We start from the raw sequence: 25529 nt of genomic DNA, 5'->3' as shown, positions 1-25529 counted from the left end.
GGTTGGCATGTTTAGTACTTGAATAGGAGTGATATCACTGTATGTTAACCTAGACTCAGGCCCTACCTAATCTTGGAGATACATTTCTCATGAATGAGTAACCAAGGGAGATACAATTTTTAGGAGTTAGTGCATGTCTAATGCAAGATTAATCACCATATTATGAGAGCCAATGCTATCATCCAGTAAAAAATACTCGTTTTCGCCCAACGTGGGGCTCGAACCCACGACCCTGAGATTAAGAGTCTCATGCTCTACCGACTGAGCTAGCCGGGCTCCCACTTAAATATGGTATGCAGACTCATCATTTTTTATTAAGGAAAACTGTTTCTGGATATTCCTCTGCTCTTGTTTTGCAAGGAACTTCACTTTATACATCCTTCAGAGGAAAGAATGTCAAGTAAAATAAGACGAAATGAAAATGGAAGGTGTGAAATTTTCATTTTGAGATTGCATAAGAAATCAAATTCCTCTCACGTGCTATAGAATACCTAAACACTTTTGATTAAACCACTTTAGTTGTTATAATGACACCAAATTTGAAAGCCATCTGTGACTTTTCTGTTCTTACTCTGCAACAACCATGGCAATTACAAGTTAAAAAGTAAAATGCATGCAAATTTTAGAATGGAGAACGCGGTCAACGATCCCGCTACCTCTCGCATGCTAAGCGAGCGCCCTACCATTTGAGCTAATTCCCCTGCGTGCTCACTCAGCATCACATTTCAAAAGTAACGTTACTGCTGTCCACACTTTATTTTAAGTCTAATTGCCCATAACATGAGTGTTCAGTTCACTCCTAACTGATGCCTTAACTACACCTAGGGGATGTTTTACACTTCAGGTTGGCATGTTTAGTACTTGAATAGGAGTGATATCACTGTATGTTAACCTAGACTCAGGCCCTACCTAATCTTGGAGATACATTTCTCATGAATGAGTAACCAAGGGAGATACAATTTTTAGGAGTTAGTGCATGTCCAATGCAAGATTAATCACCATATAATGAGAGCCAATGCTATCATCCAGCAAAAAATACTCGTTTTCGCCCAACGTGGGGCTCGAACCCACGACCCTGAGATTAAGAGTCTCATGCTCTACCGACTGAGCTAGCCGGGCTCCCACTTAAATATGGTATGCAGTCTCATCATTTTTTATTAAGGAAAACCGTTTCTGGATATTCCTCTGCTCTTGTTTTGCAAGGAACTTCACTTTTATACATCCTTCAGAGGAAAGAATGTCAAGTAAAATAAGACGAAATGAAAATGGAAGGTGTGAAATTTTCATTTTGAGATTGCATAAGAAATCAAATTCCTCTCACGTGCTATAGAATACCTAAACACTTTTGATTAAACCACTTTAGTTGTTATAATGACACCAAATTTGAAAGCCATCTGTGACTTTTCTGTTCTTACTCTGCAACAACCATGGCAATTACAAGTTAAAAAGTAAAACGTATGCAAATTTTAGAATGGAGAATGCGGGCATCGATCCCGCTACCTCTCGCATGCTAAGCGAGCGCTCTACCATTTGAGCTAATTCCCCTGTGTGCTCACTCAGCATCACATTTCAAAAGTAACGTTACTGCTGTCCACACTTTATTTTAAGTCTAATTGCCCATAACATGAGTGTTCAGTTCACTCCTAACTGATGCCTTAACTACACCTAGGGGATGTTTTACACTTCAGGTTGGCATGTTTAGTACTTGAATAGGAGTGATATCACTGTATGTTAACCTAGACTCAGGCCCTACCTAATCTTGGAGATACATTTCTCATGAATGAGTAACCAAGGGAGATACAATTTTTAGGAGTTAGTGCATGTCTAATGCAAGATTAATCACCATATTATGAGAGCCAATGCAATCATCCAGCAAAAAATACTCGTTTTTGCCCAACGTGGGGCTCGAACCCACGACCCTGAGATTAAGAGTCTCATGCTCTACCGACTGAGCTAGCCGGGCTCCCACTTAAATATGGTATGCAGACTCATCATTTTTTATTAATGAAAACCGTTTCTGGATATTCCTCTGCTCTTGTTTTGCAAGGAACTTCACTTTTTTACATCCTTCAGAGGAAAGAATGTCAAGTAAAATAAGACGAAATGAAAATGGAAGGTGTGAAATTTTCATTTTGAGATTGCATAAGAAATCAAATTCCTCTCACGTGCTATAGAATACCTAAACACTTTTGATTAAACCACTTTAGTTGTTATAATGACACCAAATTTGAAAGCCATCTGTGACTTTTTTGTTCTTACTCTGCAACAACCATGGCAATTACAAGTTAAAAAGTAAAATGTATGCAAATTTTAGAATGGAGAACGCGGGCATCGATCCCGCTACCTCTCGCATGCTAAGCGAGCGCTCTACCATTTGAGCTAATTCCCCTGTGTGCTAACTCAGCATCACATTTCAAAAGTAACGTTACTGCTGTCCACACTTTATTTTAAGTCTAATTACCCATAACATGAGTGTTCAGTTCACTCCTAACTGATGCCTTAACTACACCTACGGGATGTTTTACACTTCAGGTTGGCATGTTTAGTACTTGAATAGGAGTGATATCACTGTATGTTAACCTAGACTCAGGCCCTACCTAATCTTGGAGATACATTTCTCATGAATGAGTAACCAAGGGAGATACAATTTTTAGGAGTTAGTGCATGTCTAATGCAAGATTAATCACCATATTATGAGAGCCAATGCTATCATCCAGCAAAAAATACTCGTTTTTGCCCAACGTGGGGCTCGAACCCACGACCCTGAGATTAAGAGTCTTATGCTCTACCGACTGAGCTAGCAGGGCTCCCACTTAAATATGGTATGCAGACTCATCATTTTTTATTAAGGAAAACTGTTTCTGGATATTCCTCTGCTCTTGTTTTGCAAGGAACTTCACTTTTATACATCCTTCAGAGGAAAGAATGTCAATTAAAATAAGACGAAATGAAAATGGAAGGTGTGAAATTTTCATTTTGAGATTGCATAAGAAATCAAATTCCTCTCACGTGCTATAGAATACCTAAACACTTTTGATTAAACCACTTTAGTTGTTCTAATGACACCAAATTTGAAAGCCATCTGTGACTTTTCTGTTCTTACTCTGCAACAACCATGGCAATTACAAGTTAAAAAGTAAAATGTATGCAAATTTTAGAATGGAGAATGCGGGCATCAATCCCGCTACCTCTCGCATGCTAAGCGAGCGCTCTACCATTTGAGCTAATTCCCCTGTGTGCTCACTCAGCATCACATTTCAAAAGTAACGTTACTGCTGTCCACACTTTATTTTAAGTCTAATTGCCCATAACATGAGTGTTCAGTTCACTCCTAACTGATGCCTTAACTACACCTAGGGGATGTTTTACACTTCAGGTTGGCATGTTTAGTACTTGAATAGGAGTGATATCACTGTATGTTAACCTAGACTCAGGCCCTACCTAATCTTGGAGATACATTTCTCATGAATGAGTAACCAAGGGAGATACAATTTTTAGGAGTTAGTGCATGTCTAATGCAAGATTAATCACCATATTATGAGAGCCAATGCTATCATCCAGCAAAAAATACTCGTTTTCGCCCAACGTGGGGCTCGAACCCACGACCCTGAGATTAAGAGTCTCATGCTCTACCGACTGAGCTAGCCGGGCTCCCACTTAAATATGGTATGCAGACTCATCATTTTTTATTAAGGAAAACTGTTTCTGGATATTCCTCTGCTCTTGTTTTGCAAGGAACTTCACTTTTATACATCCTTCAGAGGAAAGAATGTCAAGTAAAATAAGACGAAATGAAAATGGAAGGTGTGAAATTTTCATTTTGAGATTGCATAAGAAATCAAATTCCTCTCACGTGCTATAGAATACCTAAACACTTTTGATTAAACCACTTTAGTTGTTATAATGACACCAAATTTGAAAGCCATCTGTGACTTTTCTGTTCTTACTCTGCAACAACCATGGCAATTACAAGTTAAAAAGTAAAATGTATGCAAATTTTAGAATGGAGAATGCGGGCATCGATCCCGCTACCTCTCGCATGCTAAGCGAGCGCTCTACCATTTGAGCTAATTCCCCTGTGTGCTCACTCAGCATCACATTTCAAAAGTAACGTTACTGCTGTCCACACTTTATTTTAAGTCTAATTGCCCATAACATGAGTGTTCAGTTCACTCCTAACTGATGCCTTAACTACACCTAGGGGATGTTTTACACTTCAGGTTGGCATGTTTAGTACTTGAATAGGAGTGATATCACTGTATGTTAACCTAGACTCAGGCCCTACCTAATCTTGGAGATACATTTCTCATGAATGAGTAACCAAGGGAGATACAATTTTTAGGAGTTAGTGCATGTCTAATGCAAGATTAATCACCATATTATGAGAGCCAATGCTATCATCCCGTAAAAAATACTCGTTTTCGCCCAACGTGGGGCTCGAACCCACGACCCTGAGATTAAGAGTCTCATGCTCTACCGACTGAGCTAGCCGGGCTCCCACTTAAATATGGTATGCAGACTCATCATTTTTTATTAAGGAAAACTGTTTCTGGATATTCCTCTGCTCTTGTTTTGCAAGGAACTTCACTTTTATACATCCTTCAGAGGAAAGAATGTCAAGTAAAATAAGACGAAATGAAAATGGAAGGTGTGAAATTTTCATTTTGAGATTGCATAAGAAATCAAATTCCTCTCAGGTGCTATAGAATACCTAAACACTTTTGATTAAACCACTTTAGTTGTTATAATGACACCAAATTTGAAAGCCATCTGTGACTTTTCTGTTCTTACTCTGCAACAACCATGGCAATTACAAGTTAAAATGTAAAATTTATGCAAATTTTAGAATGGAGAACGCGGTCATCGATCCCGCTACCTCTCGCATGCTAAGCGAGCGCCCTACCATTTGAGCTAATTCCCCTGCGTGCTCACTCAGCATCACATTTCAAAAGTAACGTTACTGCTGTCCACACTTTATTTCAAGTCTAATTGCCCATAACATGAGTGTTCAGTTCACTCCTAACTGATGCCTTAACTACACCTAGGGGATGTTTTACACTTCAGGTTGGCCTGTTTAGTACTTGAATAGGAGTGATATCACTGTGCGTTAACCTAGACTCAGGCCCTACCTAATCTTGGAGATACATTTCTCATGAATGAGTAACCAAGGGAGATACAATTTTTAGGAGTTAGTGCATGTCTAATGCAAGATTAATCACCATATTATGCGAGCCAATGCAATAATCCAGCAAAAAATACTCGTTTTCGCACAACTAGGGCTCCAACCCACGACCATGAGATTAAGAGTCTTATGCTCTACCGACCGAGCTAGCCGGGCTCCCACTTCAATATGGTATGCAGACTCATCATTTTTTATTAAGGAAAACCGTTTCTGGAAATTCCTCTGCTCTTGTTTGCAAGGAACTTCACTTTTATTCATCCTTCAGAGGAAAGAATGTCAAGTAAAATAAGACGAAATGAAAAAGGAAGTTGGGAAATTTTCATTTTGAGATTGCATAAGAAATCAAATTCCTCTCATGTGCTATAGAATACCTAAACACTTTTGATTAAACCACTTTAGTTGTTATAATGACACCAAATTTGAAAGCCATCTGTGATTTTTCTGTTCTTACTCTGCAACAACTATGGCAATTACAAGTTAAAATGTAAAATTTATGCAAATTTTAGAATGGAGAACGCGGTCATCAATCCCGCTACCTCTCGCATGCTAAGCGAGCGCCCTACCATTTGAGCTAATTCCCCTGCGTGCTCACTCAGCATCACATTTCAAAAGTAACGTTACTGCTGTCCACACTTTATTTCAAGTCTAATTGCCCATAACATGAGTGTTCCGTTCACTCCTAACTGATGCCTTAACTACACCTAGGGGATGTTTTACACTTCAGGTTGGCCTGTTTAGTACTTGAATAGGAGTGATATCACTGTATGTTAACCTAGACTCAGGCCCTACCTAATCTTGGAGATACATTTCTCATGAATGAGTAACCAAGGGAGATACAATTTTTAGGAGTTAGTGCATGTCTAATGCAAGATTAATCACCATATTATGAGAGCCAATGCAATCATCCAGCAAAAAATACTCGTTTTCGCCCAACGTGGGGCTCGAACCCACGACCCTGAGATTAAGAGTCTCATGCTCTACCGACTGAGCTAGCCGGGCTCCCACTTAAATATGTTATGCAGACTCATCATTTTTTATTAAGGAAAACTGTTTCTGGATATTCCTCTGCTCTTGTTTTGCAAGGAACTTCACTTTTATTCATCCTTCAGAGGAAAGAATGTCAAGTAAAATAAGACGAAATGAAAATGGAAGGTGTGAAATTTTCATTTTGAGATTGCATAAGAAATCAAATTCCTCTCACGTGCTATAGAAGACCTAAACACTTTTGATTAAACCACTTTAGTTGTTATAATGACACCAAATTTAAAAGCCATCTGTGACTTTTCTGTTCTTACTCTGCAACAACCATGGCAATTACAAGTTAAAAAGTAAAATGTATGCAAATTTTAGAATGGAGAATGCGGGCATCGATCCCGCTACCTCTCACATGCTAAGCGCGCGCTCTACCATTTGAGCTAATTCCCCTGTGTGCTCACTCAGCATCACATTTCAAAAGTAACGTTACTGCTGTCCACACTTTATTTTAAGTCTAATTGCCCATAACATGAGTGTTCAGTTCACTCCTAACTGATGCCTTAACTACACCTAGGGGATGTTTTACACTTCAGGTTGGCATGTTTAGTACTTGAATAGGAGTGATATCACTGTATGTTAACCTAGACTCAGGCCCTACCTAATCTTGGAGATACATTTCTCATGAATGAGTAACCAAGGGAGATACAATTTTTAGGAGTTAGTGCATGTCTAATGCAAGAATAATCACCATATTATGAGAGCCAATGCAATCATCCAGCAAAAAATACTTATTTTCGCCCAACGTGAGGCTCGAACCCACGACCCTGAGATTAAGAGTCTCATGCTCTACAGACTGAGCTAGCCGGGCACCCACTTAAATATGGTATGCAGACTCATCATTTTTTATTAAGGAAAACTGTTTCTGGATATTCCACTGCTCTTGTTTTGCAAGGAACTTCACTTTTATACATCCTTCAGAGGAAAGAATGTCAAGTAAAATAAGACGAAATGAAAATGGAAGGTGTGAAATTTTCATTTTGAGATTGCATAAGAAATCAAATTCCTCTCACGTGCTATAGAATACCTAAACACTTTTGATTAGACCACTTTAGTTGTTATAATGACACCAAATTTGAAAGCCATCTGTGACTTTTCTGTTCTTACTCTGCAACAACCATGGCAATTACAAGTTAAAAAGTAAAATGTATGCAAATTTTAGAATGGAGAATGCGGGTATCGATCCTGCTACCTCTCGCATGCTAAGCGAGCGCTCTACCATTTGAGCTAATTCCCCTGCATGCTCACTTAGCATCACATTTCAAAAGTAACGTTACTGCTGTCCACACTTTATTTCAAGTCTAATTGCCCATAACATGAGTGTTCAGTTCACTCCTAACTGATGCCTTAACTACACCTAGGGGATGTTTTACACTTCAGGTTGGCCTGTTTAGTACTTGAATAGGAGTGATATCACTGTATGTTAATCTAGACTCAGGCCCTACCTAATCTTGGAGATACATTTCTCATGAATGAGTAACCAAGGGAGATACAATTTTTAGGAGTTAGTGCATGTCTAATGCAAGATTAATCACCATATTATGCGAGCCAATGCAATAATCCAGCAAAAAATACTCGTTTTCGCACAACTAGGGCTCGAACCAACGACCATGAGATTAAGAGTCTTATGCTCTACCGACTGAGCTAGCCGGGCTCCCACTTCAATATGGTATGCAGACTCATCATTTTTTATTAAGGAAAACCGTTTCTGGAAATTCCTCTGCTCTTGTTTGCAAGGAACTTCACTTTTATACATCCTTCAGAGGAAAGAATGTCAAGTAAAATAAGACGAAATGAAAAAGGAAGTTGGGAAATTTTCATTTTGAGATTGCATAAGAAATCAAATTCCTCTCACGTGCTATAGAATACCTAAACACTTTTGATTAAACCACTTTAGTTGTTATAATGACACCAAATTTGAAAGCCATCTGTGATTTTTCTGTTCTTACTCTGCAACAACCATGGCAATTACAAGTTAAAATGTAAAATTTATGCAAATTTTAGAATGGAGAACGCGGTCATCGATCCCGCTACCTCTCGCATGATAAGCGAGCGCCCTACCATTTGAGCTAATTCCCCTGCGTGCTCACTCAGCATCACATTTCAAAAGTAACGTTACTGCTGTCCACACTTTATTTCAACTCTAATTGCCCATAACATGAGTGTTCAGTTCACTCCTAACTGATGCCTTAACTACACCTAGGGGATGTTTTACACTTCAGGTTGGCCTGTTTAGTACTTGAATAGGAGTGATATCACTGTGTGTTAACCTAGACTCAGGCCCTACCTAATCTTGGAGATACATTTCTCATGAATGAGTAACCAAGGGAGATACAATTTTTAGGAGTTAGTGCATGTCTAATGCAAGATTAATCACCATATTATGAGAGCCAATGCAATAATCCAGCAAAAAATACTCGTTTTCGCACAACTAGGGCTCGAACCCACGACCATGAGATTAAGAGTCTTATGCTCTACCGACTGAGCTAGCCGGGCTCCCACTTCAATATGGTATGCAGACTCATCATTTTTTATTAAGGAAAACCGTTTCTGGAAATTCCTCTGCTCTTGTTTGCAAGGAACTTCACTTTTATTCATCCTTCAGAGGAAAGAATGTCAAGTAAAATAAGACGAAATGAAAAAGGAAGTTGGGAAATTTTCATTTTGAGATTGCATAAGAAATAAAATTCCTCTCACGTGCTATAGAATACCTAAACACTTTTGATTAGACCACTTTAGTTGTTATAATGACACCAAATTTGAAAGCCATCTGTGATTTTTCTGTTCTTACTCTGCAACAACCATGGCAATTACAAGTTAAAATGTAAAATTTATGCAAATTTTAGAATGGAGAACGCGGTCAACGATCCCGCTACCTCTCGCATGCTAAGCGAGCGCCCTACCATTTGAGCTAATTCCCCTGCGTGCTCACTCAGCATCACATTTCAAAAGTAACGTTACTGCTGTCCACACTTTATTTCAAGTCTAATTGCCCATAACATGAGTGTTCAGTTCACTCCTAACTGATGCCTTAACTACACCTAGGGGATGTTTTACACTTCAGGTTGGCCTGTTTAGTACTTGAATAGGAGTGATATCACTGTATGTCAACCTAGACTCAGGCCCTACCTAATCTTGGAGATACATTTCTCATGAATGAGTAACCAAGGGAGATACAATTTTTAGGAGTTAGTGCATGTCTAATGCAAGATTAATCACCATATTATGCGAGCCAATGCAATAATCCAGCAAAAAATACTCGTTTTCTCACAACTAGGGCTCGAACCCACGACCATGAGATTAAGAGTCTTATGCTCTACCGACTGAGCTAGCCGGGCTCCCACTTCAATATGGTATGCAGACTCATCATTTTTTATTAAGGAAAACCTTTTCTGGAAATTCCTCTGCTCTTGTTTGCAAGGAACTTCACTTTTATACATCCTTCAGAGGAAAGAATGTCAAGTAAAATAAGACGAAATGAAAAAGGAAGTTGGGAAATTTTCATTTTGAGATTGCATAAGAAATCAAATTCCTCTCACGTGCTATAGAATACCTAAACACTTTTGATTAAACCACTTTAGTTGTTATAATGACACCAAATTTGAAAGCCATCTGTGATTTTTCTGTTCTTACTCTGCAACAACCATGGCAATTACAAGTTAAAATGTAAAATTTATGCAAATTTTAGAATGGAGAACGCGGTCATCGATCCCGCTACCTCTCGCATGCTAAGCGAGCGCCCTACCATTTGAGCTAATTCCCCTGCGTGCTCACTCAGCATCACATTTCAAAAGTAACGTTACTGCTGTCCACACTTTATTTCAAGTCTAATTGCCCATAACATGAGTGTTCAGTTCACTCCTAACTGATGCCTTAACTACACCTAGGGGATGTTTTACACTTCAGGTTGGCCTGTTTAGTACTTGAATAGGAGTGATATCACTGTGCGTTAACCTAGACTCAGGCCCTACCTAATCTTGGAGATACATTTCTCATGAATGAGTAACCAAGGGAGATACAATTTTTAGGAGTTAGTGCATGTCTAATGCAAGATTAATCACCATATTATGCGAGCCAATGCAATAATCCAGCAAAAAATACTCGTTTTCGCACAACTAGGGCTCCAACCCACGACCATGAGATTAAGAGTCTTATGCTCTACCGACCGAGCTAGCCGGGCTCCCACTTCAATATGGTATGCAGACTCATCATTTTTTATTAAGGAAAACCGTTTCTGGAAATTCCTCTGCTCTTGTTTGCAAGGAACTTCACTTTTATTCATCCTTCAGAGGAAAGAATGTCAAGTAAAATAAGACGAAATGAAAAAGGAAGTTGGGAAATTTTCATTTTGAGATTGCATAAGAAATCAAATTCCTCTCATGTGCTATAGAATACCTAAACACTTTTGATTAAACCACTTTAGTTGTTATAATGACACCAAATTTGAAAGCCATCTGTGATTTTTCTGTTCTTACTCTGCAACAACTATGGCAATTACAAGTTAAAATGTAAAATTTATGCAAATTTTAGAATGGAGAACGCGGTCATCAATCCCGCTACCTCTCGCATGCTAAGCGAGCGCCCTACCATTTGAGCTAATTCCCCTGCGTGCTCACTCAGCATCACATTTCAAAAGTAACGTTACTGCTGTCCACACTTTATTTCAAGTCTAATTGCCCATAACATGAGTGTTCCGTTCACTCCTAACTGATGCCTTAACTACACCTAGGGGATGTTTTACACTTCAGGTTGGCCTGTTTAGTACTTGAATAGGAGTGATATCACTGTATGTTAACCTAGACTCAGGCCCTACCTAATCTTGGAGATACATTTCTCATGAATGAGTAACCAAGGGAGATACAATTTTTAGGAGTTAGTGCATGTCTAATGCAAGATTAATCACCATATTATGAGAGCCAATGCAATCATCCAGCAAAAAATACTCGTTTTCGCCCAACGTGGGGCTCGAACCCACGACCCTGAGATTAAGAGTCTCATGCTCTACCGACTGAGCTAGCCGGGCTCCCACTTAAATATGTTATGCAGACTCATCATTTTTTATTAAGGAAAACTGTTTCTGGATATTCCTCTGCTCTTGTTTTGCAAGGAACTTCACTTTTATTCATCCTTCAGAGGAAAGAATGTCAAGTAAAATAAGACGAAATGAAAATGGAAGGTGTGAAATTTTCATTTTGAGATTGCATAAGAAATCAAATTCCTCTCACGTGCTATAGAAGACCTAAACACTTTTGATTAAACCACTTTAGTTGTTATAATGACACCAAATTTAAAAGCCATCTGTGACTTTTCTGTTCTTACTCTGCAACAACCATGGCAATTACAAGTTAAAAAGTAAAATGTATGCAAATTTTAGAATGGAGAATGCGGGCATCGATCCCGCTACCTCTCACATGCTAAGCGCGCGCTCTACCATTTGAGCTAATTCCCCTGTGTGCTCACTCAGCATCACATTTCAAAAGTAACGTTACTGCTGTCCACACTTTATTTTAAGTCTAATTGCCCATAACATGAGTGTTCAGTTCACTCCTAACTGATGCCTTAACTACACCTAGGGGATGTTTTACACTTCAGGTTGGCATGTTTAGTACTTGAATAGGAGTGATATCACTGTATGTTAACCTAGACTCAGGCCCTACCTAATCTTGGAGATACATTTCTCATGAATGAGTAACCAAGGGAGATACAATTTTTAGGAGTTAGTGCATGTCTAATGCAAGAATAATCACCATATTATGAGAGCCAATGCAATCATCCAGCAAAAAATACTTATTTTCGCCCAACGTGAGGCTCGAACCCACGACCCTGAGATTAAGAGTCTCATGCTCTACAGACTGAGCTAGCCGGGCACCCACTTAAATATGGTATGCAGACTCATCATTTTTTATTAAGGAAAACTGTTTCTGGATATTCCACTGCTCTTGTTTTGCAAGGAACTTCACTTTTATACATCCTTCAGAGGAAAGAATGTCAAGTAAAATAAGACGAAATGAAAATGGAAGGTGTGAAATTTTCATTTTGAGATTGCATAAGAAATCAAATTCCTCTCACGTGCTATAGAATACCTAAACACTTTTGATTAGACCACTTTAGTTGTTATAATGACACCAAATTTGAAAGCCATCTGTGACTTTTCTGTTCTTACTCTGCAACAACCATGGCAATTACAAGTTAAAAAGTAAAATGTATGCAAATTTTAGAATGGAGAATGCGGGTATCGATCCTGCTACCTCTCGCATGCTAAGCGAGCGCTCTACCATTTGAGCTAATTCCCCTGCATGCTCACTTAGCATCACATTTCAAAAGTAACGTTACTGCTGTCCACACTTTATTTCAAGTCTAATTGCCCATAACATGAGTGTTCAGTTCACTCCTAACTGATGCCTTAACTACACCTAGGGGATGTTTTACACTTCAGGTTGGCCTGTTTAGTACTTGAATAGGAGTGATATCACTGTATGTTAATCTAGACTCAGGCCCTACCTAATCTTGGAGATACATTTCTCATGAATGAGTAACCAAGGGAGATACAATTTTTAGGAGTTAGTGCATGTCTAATGCAAGATTAATCACCATATTATGCGAGCCAATGCAATAATCCAGCAAAAAATACTCGTTTTCGCACAACTAGGGCTCGAACCAACGACCATGAGATTAAGAGTCTTATGCTCTACCGACTGAGCTAGCCGGGCTCCCACTTCAATATGGTATGCAGACTCATCATTTTTTATTAAGGAAAACCGTTTCTGGAAATTCCTCTGCTCTTGTTTGCAAGGAACTTCACTTTTATACATCCTTCAGAGGAAAGAATGTCAAGTAAAATAAGACGAAATGAAAAAGGAAGTTGGGAAATTTTCATTTTGAGATTGCATAAGAAATCAAATTCCTCTCACGTGCTATAGAATACCTAAACACTTTTGATTAAACCACTTTAGTTGTTATAATGACACCAAATTTGAAAGCCATCTGTGATTTTTCTGTTCTTACTCTGCAACAACCATGGCAATTACAAGTTAAAATGTAAAATTTATGCAAATTTTAGAATGGAGAACGCGGTCATCGATCCCGCTACCTCTCGCATGATAAGCGAGCGCCCTACCATTTGAGCTAATTCCCCTGCGTGCTCACTCAGCATCACATTTCAAAAGTAACGTTACTGCTGTCCACACTTTATTTCAACTCTAATTGCCCATAACATGAGTGTTCAGTTCACTCCTAACTGATGCCTTAACTACACCTAGGGGATGTTTTACACTTCAGGTTGGCCTGTTTAGTACTTGAATAGGAGTGATATCACTGTGTGTTAACCTAGACTCAGGCCCTACCTAATCTTGGAGATACATTTCTCATGAATGAGTAACCAAGGGAGATACAATTTTTAGGAGTTAGTGCATGTCTAATGCAAGATTAATCACCATATTATGAGAGCCAATGCAATAATCCAGCAAAAAATACTCGTTTTCGCACAACTAGGGCTCGAACCCACGACCATGAGATTAAGAGTCTTATGCTCTACCGACTGAGCTAGCCGGGCTCCCACTTCAATATGGTATGCAGACTCATCATTTTTTATTAAGGAAAACCGTTTCTGGAAATTCCTCTGCTCTTGTTTGCAAGGAACTTCACTTTTATTCATCCTTCAGAGGAAAGAATGTCAAGTAAAATAAGACGAAATGAAAAAGGAAGTTGGGAAATTTTCATTTTGAGATTGCATAAGAAATAAAATTCCTCTCACGTGCTATAGAATACCTAAACACTTTTGATTAGACCACTTTAGTTGTTATAATGACACCAAATTTGAAAGCCATCTGTGATTTTTCTGTTCTTACTCTGCAACAACCATGGCAATTACAAGTTAAAATGTAAAATTTATGCAAATTTTAGAATGGAGAACGCGGTCAACGATCCCGCTACCTCTCGCATGCTAAGCGAGCGCCCTACCATTTGAGCTAATTCCCCTGCGTGCTCACTCAGCATCACATTTCAAAAGTAACGTTACTGCTGTCCACACTTTATTTCAAGTCTAATTGCCCATAACATGAGTGTTCAGTTCACTCCTAACTGATGCCTTAACTACACCTAGGGGATGTTTTACACTTCAGGTTGGCCTGTTTAGTACTTGAATAGGAGTGATATCACTGTATGTCAACCTAGACTCAGGCCCTACCTAATCTTGGAGATACATTTCTCATGAATGAGTAACCAAGGGAGATACAATTTTTAGGAGTTAGTGCATGTCTAATGCAAGATTAATCACCATATTATGCGAGCCAATGCAATAATCCAGCAAAAAATACTCGTTTTCTCACAACTAGGGCTCGAACCCACGACCATGAGATTAAGAGTCTTATGCTCTACCGACTGAGCTAGCCGGGCTCCCACTTCAATATGGTATGCAGACTCATCATTTTTTATTAAGGAAAACCTTTTCTGGAAATTCCTCTGCTCTTGTTTGCAAGGAACTTCACTTTTATACATCCTTCAGAGGAAAGAATGTCAAGTAAAATAAGACGAAATGAAAAAGGAAGTTGGGAAATTTTCATTTTGAGATTGCATAAGAAATCAAATTCCTCTCACGTGCTATAGAATACCTAAACACTTTTGATTAAACCACTTTAGTTGTTATAATGACACCAAATTTGAAAGCCATCTGTGATTTTTCTGTTCTTACTCTGCAACAACCATGGCAATTACAAGTTAAAATGTAAAATTTATGCAAATTTTAGAATGGAGAACGCGGTCATCGATCCCGCTACCTCTCGCATGCTAAGCGAGCGCCCTACCATTTGAGCTAATTCCCCTGCGTGCTCACTCAGCATCACATTTCAAAAGTAACGTTACTGCTGTCCACACTTTATTTCAAGTCTAATTGCCCATAACATGAGTGTTCAGTTCACTCCTAACTGATGCCTTAACTACACCTAGGGGATGTTTTACACTTCAGGTTGGCCTGTTTAGTACTTGAATAGGAGTGATATCACTGTGCGTTAACCTAGACTCAGGCCCTACCTAATCTTGGAGATACATTTCTCATGAATGAGTAACCAAGGGAGATACAATTTTTAGGAGTTAGTGCATGTCTAATGCAAGATTAATCACCATATTATGCGAGCCAATGCAATAATCCAGCAAAAAATACTCGTTTTCGCACAACTAGGGCTCCAACCCACGACCATGAGATTAAGAGTCTTATGCTCTACCGACCGAGCTAGCCGGGCTCCCACTTCAATATGGTATGCAGACTCATCATTTTTTATTAAGGAAAACCGTTTCTGGAAATTCCTCTGCTCTTGTTTGCAAGGAACTTCACTTTTATTCATCCTTCAGAGGAAAGAATGTCAAGTAAAATAAGACGAAATGAAAAAGGAAGTTGGGAAATTTTCATTTTGAGATTGCATAAGAAATCAAATTCCTCTCATGTGCTATAGAATACCTAAACACTTTTGATTAAACCACTTTAGTTGTTATAATGACACCAAATTTGAAAGCCATCTGTGATTTTTCTGTTCTTACTCTGCAACAACTATGGCAATTACAAGTTAAAATGTAAAATTTATGCAAATTTTAGAATGGAGAACGCGGTCATCGATCCCGCTACCTCTCGCATGCTAAGCGAGCGCCCTACCATTTGAGCTAATTCCCCTGCGTGCTCACTCAGCATCACATTTCAAAAGTAACGTTACTGCTGTCCACACTTTATTTCAAGTCTAATTGCCCATAACATGAGTGTTCAGTTCACTCCTAACTGATGCCTTAACTACACCTAGGGGATGTTTTACACTTCAGGTTGGCCTGTTTAGTACTTGAATAGGAGTGATATCACTGTGTGTTAACCTAGACTCAGGCCCTACCTAATCTTGGAGATACATTTCTCATGAATGAGTAACCAAGGGAGATACAATTTTTAGGAGTTAGTGCATGTCTAATGCAAGATTAATCACCATATTATGAGAGCCAATGCAATAATCCAGCAAAAAATACTCGTTTTTGTCCAACGTGGGGCTCGAACCCACGACCTTGAGATTAAGAGTCTCATGCTCTACCAACTGAGCTAGCCAGGCTCCCAATTCAATACAGTATGCAGACTCAACATTTTCTATTAAGGAAAACCGTTTCTGGATATTCCTCTGCTCTTGTTTGCAAGGAACTTCACTTTTATACATCCTTCAGAGGAAAAAATGTCAAGTAAAATAAGACAAAATGGAAGGTGTGAAATTTTCATTTTGAGATTGCATAAGAAATCAAATTCCTCTCACGTGCTCTAGAATACCTAAACACTTTTGATTAAACCACTTTAGTCGTTATAATGACACCAAATTTGAAAGCCATCTGTGATTTTTCTGTTCTTACTCTGCAACAACCATGGCAATTACAAGTTAAAAAGTAAAATTTATGCAAATTTTAGAATGGAGAATGCGGGCATCGATCACGCTACCTTTTACATGCTAAGCGAGCGCCCTACTATTTGAGCTAATTCCCCTGCGTGCTCACTCAGCATCACATTTCAAAAGTAACGTTACTGCTGTCCACACTTTATTTCAAGTATAATTAACCATAACATGAGTGCTCCGTTCACTCCTAACTGATGCCTTAACTACACCTAGGGGATGTTTTACACTTCAGGTTGGCCTGTTTAGTACTTGAATAGGAGTGATATCACTGTATGTTAACCTAGACTCAGGCCCTACCTAATCTTGGAGATACATTTCTCATGAATGAGTAACCAAGGGAGATACAATTTTTAGGAGTTAGTGCATGTCTAATGCAAGATTAATCACCATATTATGAGAGCCAATGCAATCATCCAGCAAAAAATACTCGTTTTCGCCCAACGTGGGGCACGAACCCACAACCCTGAGATTAAGAGTCTCATGCTCTACCGACTGAGCTAGCCGGGCTCCCACTTAAATATGTTATGCAGACTCATCATTTTTTATTAAGGAAAACTGTTTCTGGATATTCCTCTGCTCTTGTTTTGCAAGGAACTTCACTTTTATACATCCTTCAGAGGAAAGAATGTCAAGTAAAATAAGACGAAATGAAAATGGAAGGTGTGAAATTTTCATTTTGAGATTGCATAAGAAATCAAATTCCTCTCACGTGCTATAGAATACCTAAACACTTTTGATTAAACCACTTTAGTTGTTATAATGACACCAAATTTAAAAGCCATCTGTGACTTTTCTGTTCTTACTCTGCAACAACCATGGCAATTACAAGTTAAAAAGTAAAATGTATGCAAATTTTAGAATGGAGAATGCGGGCATCGATCCCGCTATCTCTCGCATGCTAAGCGAGCGCTCTACCATTTGAGCTAATTCCCCTGTGTGCTCACTCAGCATCACATTTCAAAAGAAACGTTACTGCTGTCCACACTTTATTTTAAGTCTAATTGCCCATAACATGAGTGTTCAGTTTACTCCTAACTGATGCCTTAACTACACCTAGGGGATGTTTTACACTTCAGGTTGGCATGTTTAGTACTTGAATAGGAGTGATATCACTGTATGTTAACCTAGACTCAGGCCCTACCTAATCTTGGAGATACATTTCTCATGAATGAGTAACCAAGGGAGATACAATTTTTAGGAGTTAGTGCATGTCTAATGCAAGATTAATCACCATATTATGAGAGCCAATGCAATCATCCAGCAAAAAATACTTATTTTCGCCCAACGTGGGGCTCGAACCCACGACCCTGAGATTAAGAGTCTCATGCTCTACCGACTGAGCTAGCCGGGCTCCCACTTAAATATGGTATGCAGACTCATCATTTTTTATTAAGGAAAACTGTTTCTGGATATTCCTCTGCTCTTGTTTTGCAAGGAACTTCACTTTTATACATCCTTCAGAGGAAAGAATGTCAAGTAAAATAAGACGAAATGAAAATGGAAGGTGTGAAATTTTCATTTTGAGATTGCATAAGAAATCAAATTCCTCTCATGTGCTATAGAATACCTAAACACTTTTGATTAGACCACTTTAGTTGTTATAATGACACCAAATTTGAAAGCCATCTGTGACTTTTCTGTTCTTACTCTGCAACAACCATGGCAATTACAAGTTAAAAAGTAAAATGTATGCAAATTTTAGAAAGGAGAATGCGGGTATCGATCCCGCTACCTCTCGCATGCTAAGCGAGCACTCTACCATTTGAGCTAATTCCCCTGCATGCTCACTTAGCATCACATTTCAAAAGTAACGTTACTGCTGTCCACACTTTATTTCAAGTCTAATTGCCCATAACATGAGTCTTCAGTTCACTCCTAACTGATGCCTTAACTACACCTAGGGGATGTTTTACACTTCAGGTTGGCCTGTTTAGTACTTGAATAGGAGTGATATCACTGTATGTTAACCTAGACTCAGGCCCTACCTAATCTTGGAGATACATTTCTCATGAATGAGTAACCAAGGGAGATACAATTTTTAGGAGTTAGTGCATGTCTAATGCAAGATTAATCACCATATTATGCGAGCCAATGCAATAATCCAGCAAAAAATACTCGTTTTCGCACAACTAGGGCTCCAACCCACGACCATGAGATTAAGAGTCTTATGCTCTACCGACCGAGCTAGCCGGGCTCCCACTTCAATATGGTATGCAGACTCATCATTTTTTATTAAGGAAAACCGTTTCTGGAAATTCCTCTGCTCTTGTTTGCAAGGAACTTCACTTTTATTCATCCTTCAGAGGAAAGAATGTCAAGTAAAATAAGACGAAATGAAAAAGGAAGTTGGGAAATTTTCATTTTGAGATTGCATAAGAAATCAAATTCCTCTCATGTGCTATAGAATACCTAAACACTTTTGATTAAACCACTTTAGTTGTTATAATGACACCAAATTTGAAAGCCATCTGTGATTTTTCTGTTCTTACTCTGCAACAACTATGGCAATTACAAGTTAAAATGTAAAATTTATGCAAATTTTAGAATGGAGAACGCGGTCATCGATCCCGCTACCTCTCGCATGCTAAGCGAGCGCCCTACCATTTGAGCTAATTCCCCTGCGTGCTCACTCAGCATCACATTTCAAAAGTAACGTTACTGCTGTCCACACTTTATTTCAAGTCTAATTGCCCATAACATGAGTGTTCAGTTCACTCCTAACTGATGCCTTAACTACACCTAGGGGATGTTTTACACTTCAGGTTGGCCTGTTTAGTACTTGAATAGGAGTGATATCACTGTGTGTTAACCTAGACTCAGGCCCTACCTAATCTTGGAGATACATTTCTCATGAATGAGTAACCAAGGGAGATACAATTTTTAGGAGTTAGTGCATGTCTAATGCAAGATTAATCACCATATTATGAGAGCCAATGCAATAATCCAGCAAAAAATACTCGTTTTTGTCCAACGTGGGGCTCGAACCCACGACCTTGAGATTAAGAGTCTCATGCTCTACCAACTGAGCTAGCCAGGCTCCCAATTCAATACAGTATGCAGACTCAACATTTTCTATTAAGGAAAACCGTTTCTGGATATTCCTCTGCTCTTGTTTGCAAGGAACTTCACTTTTATACATCCTTCAGAGGAAAAAATGTCAAGTAAAATAAGACAAAATGGAAGGTGTGAAATTTTCATTTTGAGATTGCATAAGAAATCAAATTCCTCTCACGTGCTCTAGAATACCTAAACACTTTTGATTAAACCACTTTAGTCGTTATAATGACACCAAATTTGAAAGCCATCTGTGATTTTTCTGTTCTTACTCTGCAACAACCATGGCAATTACAAGTTAAAAAGTAAAATTTATGCAAATTTTAGAATGGAGAATGCGGGCATCGATCACGCTACCTTTTACATGCTAAGCGAGCGCCCTACTATTTGAGCTAATTCCCCTGCGTGCTCACTCAGCATCACATTTCAAAAGTAACGTTACTGCTGTCCACACTTTATTTCAAGTATAATTAACCATAACATGAGTGCTCCGTTCACTCCTAACTGATGCCTTAACTACACCTAGGGGATGTTTTACACTTCAGGTTGGCCTGTTTAGTACTTGAATAGGAGTGATATCACTGTATGGTAACCTAGACTCAGGCCCTACCTAATCTTGGAGATACATTTCTCATGAATGAGTAACCAAGGGAGATACAATTTTTAGGAGTTAGTGCATGTCTAATGCAAGATTAATCACCATATTATGAGAGCCAATGCAATCATCCAGCAAAAAATACTCGTTTTCGCCCAACGTGGGGCACGAACCCACAACCCTGAGATTAAGAGTCTCATGCTCTACCGACTGAGCTAGCCGGGCTCCCACTTAAATATGTTATGCAGACTCATCATTTTTTATGAAGGAAAACTGTTTCTGGATATTCCTCTGCTCTTGTTTTGCAAGGAACTTCACTTTTATACATCCTTCAGAGGAAAGAATGTCAAGTAAAATAAGACGAAATGAAAATGGAAGGTGTGAAATTTTCATTTTGAGATTGCATAAGAAATCAAATTCCTCTCACGTGCTATAGAATACCTAAACACTTTTGATTAAACCACTTTAGTTGTTATAATGACACCAAATTTAAAAGCCATCTGTGACTTTTCTGTTCTTACTCTGCAACAACCATGGCAATTACAAGTTAAAAAGTAAAATGTATGCAAATTTTAGAATGGAGAATGCGGGCATCGATCCCGCTATCTCTCGCATGCTAAGCGAGCGCTCTACCATTTGAGCTAATTCCCCTGTGTGCTCACTCAGCATCACATTTCAAAAGAAACGTTACTGCTGTCCACACTTTATTTTAAGTCTAATTGCCCATAACATGAGTGTTCAGTTTACTCCTAACTGATGCCTTAACTACACCTAGGGGATGTTTTACACTTCAGGTTGGCATGTTTAGTACTTGAATAGGAGTGATATCACTGTATGTTAACCTAGACTCAGGCCCTACCTAATCTTGGAGATACATTTCTCATGAATGAGTAACCAAGGGAGATACAATTTTTAGGAGTTAGTGCATGTCTAATGCAAGATTAATCACCATATTATGAGAGCCAATGCAATCATCCAGCAAAAAATACTTATTTTCGCCCAACGTGGGGCTCGAACCCACGACCCTGAGATTAAGAGTCTCATGCTCTACCGACTGAGCTAGCCGGGCTCCCACTTAAATATGGTATGCAGACTCATCATTTTTTATTAAGGAAAACTGTTTCTGGATATTCCTCTGCTCTTGTTTTGCAAGGAACTTCACTTTTATACATCCTTCAGAGGAAAGAATGTCAAGTAAAATAAGACGAAATGAAAATGGAAGGTGTGAAATTTTCATTTTGAGATTGCCTAAGAAATCAAATTCCTCTCATGTGCTATAGAATACCTAAACACTTTTGATTAGACCACTTTAGTTGTTATAATGACACCAAATTTGAAAGCCATCTGTGACTTTTCTGTTCTTACTCTGCAACAACCATGGCAATTACAAGTTAAAAAGTAAAATGTATGCAAATTTTAGAAAGGAGAATGCGGGTATCGATCCCGCTACCTCTCGCATGCTAAGCGAGCACTCTACCATTTGAGCTAATTCCCCTGCATGCTCACTTAGCATCACATTTCAAAAGTAACGTTACTGCTGTCCACACTTTATTTCAAGTCTAATTGCCCATAACATGAGTCTTCAGTTCACTCCTAACTGATGCCTTAACTACACCTAGGGGATGTTTTACACTTCAGGTTGGCCTGTTTAGTACTTGAATAGGAGTGATATCACTGTATGTTAACCTAGACTCAGGCCCTACCTAATCTTGGAGATACATTTCTCATGAATGAGTAACCAAGGGAGATACAATTTTTAGGAGTTAGTGCATGTCTAATACAAGATTAATCACCATATTATGAGAGCCAATGCAATAATCCAGCAAAAAATACTCGTTTTTGTCCAACGTGGGGCTCGAACCCACGACCTTGAGATTAAGAGTCTCATGCTCTACCAACTGAGCTAGCCAGGCTCCCAATTCACTACAGTATGCAGACTCAACATTTTCTATTAAGGAAAACCGTTTCTGGATATTCCTCTGCTCTTGTTTGCAAGGAACTTCACTTTTATACATCCTTCAGAGGAAAAAATGTCAAGTAAAATAAGACAAAATGGAAGGTGTGAAATTTTCATTTTGAGATTGCATAAGAAATCAAATTCCTCTCACGTGCTATAGAATACCTAAACACTTTTGATTAGACCACTTTAGTTGTTATAATGACACCAAATTTGAAAGCCATCTGTGACTTTTCTGTTCTTACTCTGCAAAAACCATGGCAATTACAAGTTAAAAAGTAAAATGTATGCAAATTTTAGAAAGGAGAATGCGGGTATCGATCCCGCTACCTCTCGCATGCTAAGCGAGCACTCTACCATTTGAGCTAATTCCCCTGCATGCTCACTTAGCATCACATTTCAAAAGTAACGTTACTGCTGTCCACACTTTATTTCAAGTCTAATTGCCCATAACATGAGTCTTCAGTTCACTCCTAACTGATGCCTTAACTACACCTAGGGGATGTTTTACACTTCAGGTTGGCCTGTTTAGTACTTGAATAGGAGTGATATCACTGTATGTTAACCTAGACTCAGGCCCTACCTAATCTTGGAGATACATTTCTCATGAATGAGTAACCAAGGGAGATACAATTTTTAGGAGTTAGTGCATGTCTAATACAAGATTAATCACCATATTATGAGAGCCAATGCAATAATCCAGCAAAAAATACTCGTTTTTGTCCAACGTGGGGCTCGAACCCACAACCTTGAGATTAAGAGTCTCATGCTCTACCAACTGAGCTAGCCAGGCTCCCAATTCAATACAGTATGCAGACTCAACATTTTCTATTAAGGAAAACCGTTTCTGGATATTCCTCTGCTCTTGTTTGCAAGGAACTTCACTTTTATACATCCTTCAGAGGAAAAAATGTCAAGTAAAATAAGACAAAATGGAAGGTGTGAAATTTTCATTTTGAGATTGCATAAGAAATCAAATTCCTCTCACGTGCTCTAGAATACCTAAACACTTTTGATTAAACCACTTTAGTCGTTATAATGACACCAAATTTGAAAGCCATCTGTGATTTTTCTGTTCTTACTCTGCAACAACCATGGCAATTACAAGTTAAAAAGTAAAATTTATGCAAATTTTAGAATGGAGAATGCGGGCATCGATCACGCTACCTTTTACATGCTAAGCGAGCGCCCTACTATTTGAGCTAATTCCCCTGCGTGCATCACATTTCAAAAGTAACGTTACTGCTGTCCACAATTTATTTCAAGTATAATTAACCATAACATGAGTGCTCCGTTCACTCCTAACTGATGCCTTAACTACACTTAGGGGATGTTTTACACTTCAGGTTGGCCTGTTTAGTACTTGAATAGGAGTGATATCACTGTATGTTAACCTAGACTCAGGCCCTACCTAATCTTGGAGATACATTTCTCATGAATGAGTAACCAAGGGAGATACAATTTTTAGGAGTTAGTGCATGTCTAATGCAAGATTAATCACCATATTATGAGAGCCAATGCAATCATCCAGCAAAAAATACTCGTTTTCGCCCAACGTGGGGCTCGAACCCACGACCCTGAGATTAAGAGTCTCATGCTCTACCGACTGAGCTATCCGGGCTCCCTCTTAAATATGTTATGCAGACTCATCATTTTTTATTAAGGAAAACTGTTTCTGGATATTCCTCTGCTCTTGTTTTGCAAGGAACTTCACTTTTATACATCCTTCAGAGGAAAGAATGTCAAGTAAAATAAGACGAAATGAAAATGGAAGGTGTGAAATTTTCATTTTGAGATTGCATAAGAAATCAAATTTCTCTCACGTGCTATAGAATACCTAAACACTTTTGATTAAACCACTTTAGTTGTTATAATGACACCAAATTTAAAAGCCATCTGTGACTTTTCTGTTCTTACTCTGCAACAACCATGGCAATTACAAGTTAAAAAGTAAAATGTATGTAAATTTTAGAATGGAGAATGCGGGCATCGATCCCGCTACCTCTCGCATGCTAAGCGAGCGCTCTACCATTTGAGCTAATTCCCCTGTGTGCTCACTCAGCATCACATTTCAAAAGTAACGTTACTGCTGTCCACACTTTATTTTAAGTCTAATTGCCCATAACATGAGTGTTCAGTTCACTCCTAACTGATGCCTTAACTACACCTAGGGGATGTTTTACACTTCAGGTTGGCATGTTTAGTACTTGAATAGGAGTGATATCACTGTATGTTAACCTAGACTCAGGCCCTACCTAATCTTGGAGATACATTTCTCATGAATGAGTAACCAAGGGAGATACAATTTTTAGGAGTTAGTGCATGTCTAATGCAAGATTAATCACCATATTATGCGAGCCAATGCAATAATCCAGCAAAAAATACTCGTTTTCGCACAACTAGGGCTCCAACCCACGACCATGAGATTAAGAGTCTTATGCTCTACCGACCGAGCTAGCCGGGCTCCCACTTCAATATGGTATGCAGACTCATCATTTTTTATTAAGGAAAACCGTTTCTGGAAATTCCTCTGCTCTTGTTTGCAAGGAACTTCACTTTTATTCATCCTTCAGAGGAAAGAATGTCAAGTAAAATAAGACGAAATGAAAAAGGAAGTTGGGAAATTTTCATTTTGAGATTGCATAAGAAATCAAATTCCTCTCATGTGCTATAGAATACCTAAACACTTTTGATTAAACCACTTTAGTTGTTATAATGACACCAAATTTGAAAGCCATCTGTGATTTTTCTGTTCTTACTCTGCAACAACTATGGCAATTACAAGTTAAAATGTAAAATTTATGCAAATTTTAGAATGGAGAACGCGGTCATCGATCCCGCTACCTCTCGCATGCTAAGCGAGCGCCCTACCATTTGAGCTAATTCCCCTGCGTGCTCACTCAGCATCACATTTCAAAAGTAACGTTACTGCTGTCCACACTTTATTTCAAGTCTAATTGCCCATAACATGAGTGTTCAGTTCACTCCTAACTGATGCCTTAACTACACCTAGGGGATGTTTTACACTTCAGGTTGGCCTGTTTAGTACTTGAATAGGAGTGATATCACTGTGTGTTAACCTAGACTCAGGCCCTACCTAATCTTGGAGATACATTTCTCATGAATGAGTAACCAAGGGAGATACAATTTTTAGGAGTTAGTGCATGTCTAATGCAAGATTAATCACCATATTATGAGAGCCAATGCAATAATCCAGCAAAAAATACTCGTTTTTGTCCAACGTGGGGCTCGAACCCACGACCTTGAGATTAAGAGTCTCATGCTCTACCAACTGAGCTA

The 25529-nt window shown here is 38.7% G+C and overlaps 12 non-coding genes across 12 annotated transcripts; all 12 read right to left on the bottom strand.

The window, feature by feature from the left end:
- Positions 1–203: 203 nt before the first annotated feature.
- Positions 204–276, bottom strand: TRNAK-CUU (transfer RNA lysine (anticodon CUU)). Its single transcript has one exon. It is a non-coding gene; the product is annotated as a tRNA-Lys (tRNA).
- Positions 277–1046: 770 nt separating this feature from the next.
- On the bottom strand, positions 1047–1119 carry TRNAK-CUU (transfer RNA lysine (anticodon CUU)). Its single transcript has one exon. It is a non-coding gene; the product is annotated as a tRNA-Lys (tRNA).
- Positions 1120–1472: 353 nt separating this feature from the next.
- Positions 1473–1545, bottom strand: TRNAA-AGC (transfer RNA alanine (anticodon AGC)). The gene has a single exon. It is a non-coding gene; the product is annotated as a tRNA-Ala (tRNA).
- A 345-nt stretch (positions 1546–1890) lies between these two features.
- TRNAK-CUU (transfer RNA lysine (anticodon CUU)) lies at positions 1891–1963 on the bottom strand. Its single transcript has one exon. It is a non-coding gene; the product is annotated as a tRNA-Lys (tRNA).
- A 1615-nt stretch (positions 1964–3578) lies between these two features.
- On the bottom strand, positions 3579–3651 carry TRNAK-CUU (transfer RNA lysine (anticodon CUU)). The gene has a single exon. It is a non-coding gene; the product is annotated as a tRNA-Lys (tRNA).
- Positions 3652–4004: 353 nt separating this feature from the next.
- Positions 4005–4077, bottom strand: TRNAA-AGC (transfer RNA alanine (anticodon AGC)). The gene has a single exon. It is a non-coding gene; the product is annotated as a tRNA-Ala (tRNA).
- Positions 4078–4422: 345 nt separating this feature from the next.
- On the bottom strand, positions 4423–4495 carry TRNAK-CUU (transfer RNA lysine (anticodon CUU)). The gene has a single exon. It is a non-coding gene; the product is annotated as a tRNA-Lys (tRNA).
- A 1613-nt stretch (positions 4496–6108) lies between these two features.
- Positions 6109–6181, bottom strand: TRNAK-CUU (transfer RNA lysine (anticodon CUU)). Its single transcript has one exon. It is a non-coding gene; the product is annotated as a tRNA-Lys (tRNA).
- Positions 6182–11164: 4983 nt separating this feature from the next.
- Positions 11165–11237, bottom strand: TRNAK-CUU (transfer RNA lysine (anticodon CUU)). Its single transcript has one exon. It is a non-coding gene; the product is annotated as a tRNA-Lys (tRNA).
- A 6664-nt stretch (positions 11238–17901) lies between these two features.
- Positions 17902–17974, bottom strand: TRNAK-CUU (transfer RNA lysine (anticodon CUU)). The gene has a single exon. It is a non-coding gene; the product is annotated as a tRNA-Lys (tRNA).
- A 3294-nt stretch (positions 17975–21268) lies between these two features.
- TRNAK-CUU (transfer RNA lysine (anticodon CUU)) lies at positions 21269–21341 on the bottom strand. Its single transcript has one exon. It is a non-coding gene; the product is annotated as a tRNA-Lys (tRNA).
- Positions 21342–24203: 2862 nt separating this feature from the next.
- TRNAA-AGC (transfer RNA alanine (anticodon AGC)) lies at positions 24204–24276 on the bottom strand. The gene has a single exon. It is a non-coding gene; the product is annotated as a tRNA-Ala (tRNA).
- Positions 24277–25529: the final 1253 nt, after the last annotated feature.

The sequence above is a fragment of the Triturus cristatus genome, chromosome 4_1 (assembly GCF_964204655.1).
Source record: "Triturus cristatus chromosome 4_1, aTriCri1.1, whole genome shotgun sequence".
Lineage (NCBI taxonomy): Eukaryota > Metazoa > Chordata > Amphibia > Caudata > Salamandridae > Triturus > Triturus cristatus.
The sequence above is the reverse complement of the archived record's forward strand: the minus strand, read 5'-3'. Positions and strand labels throughout refer to the sequence as shown.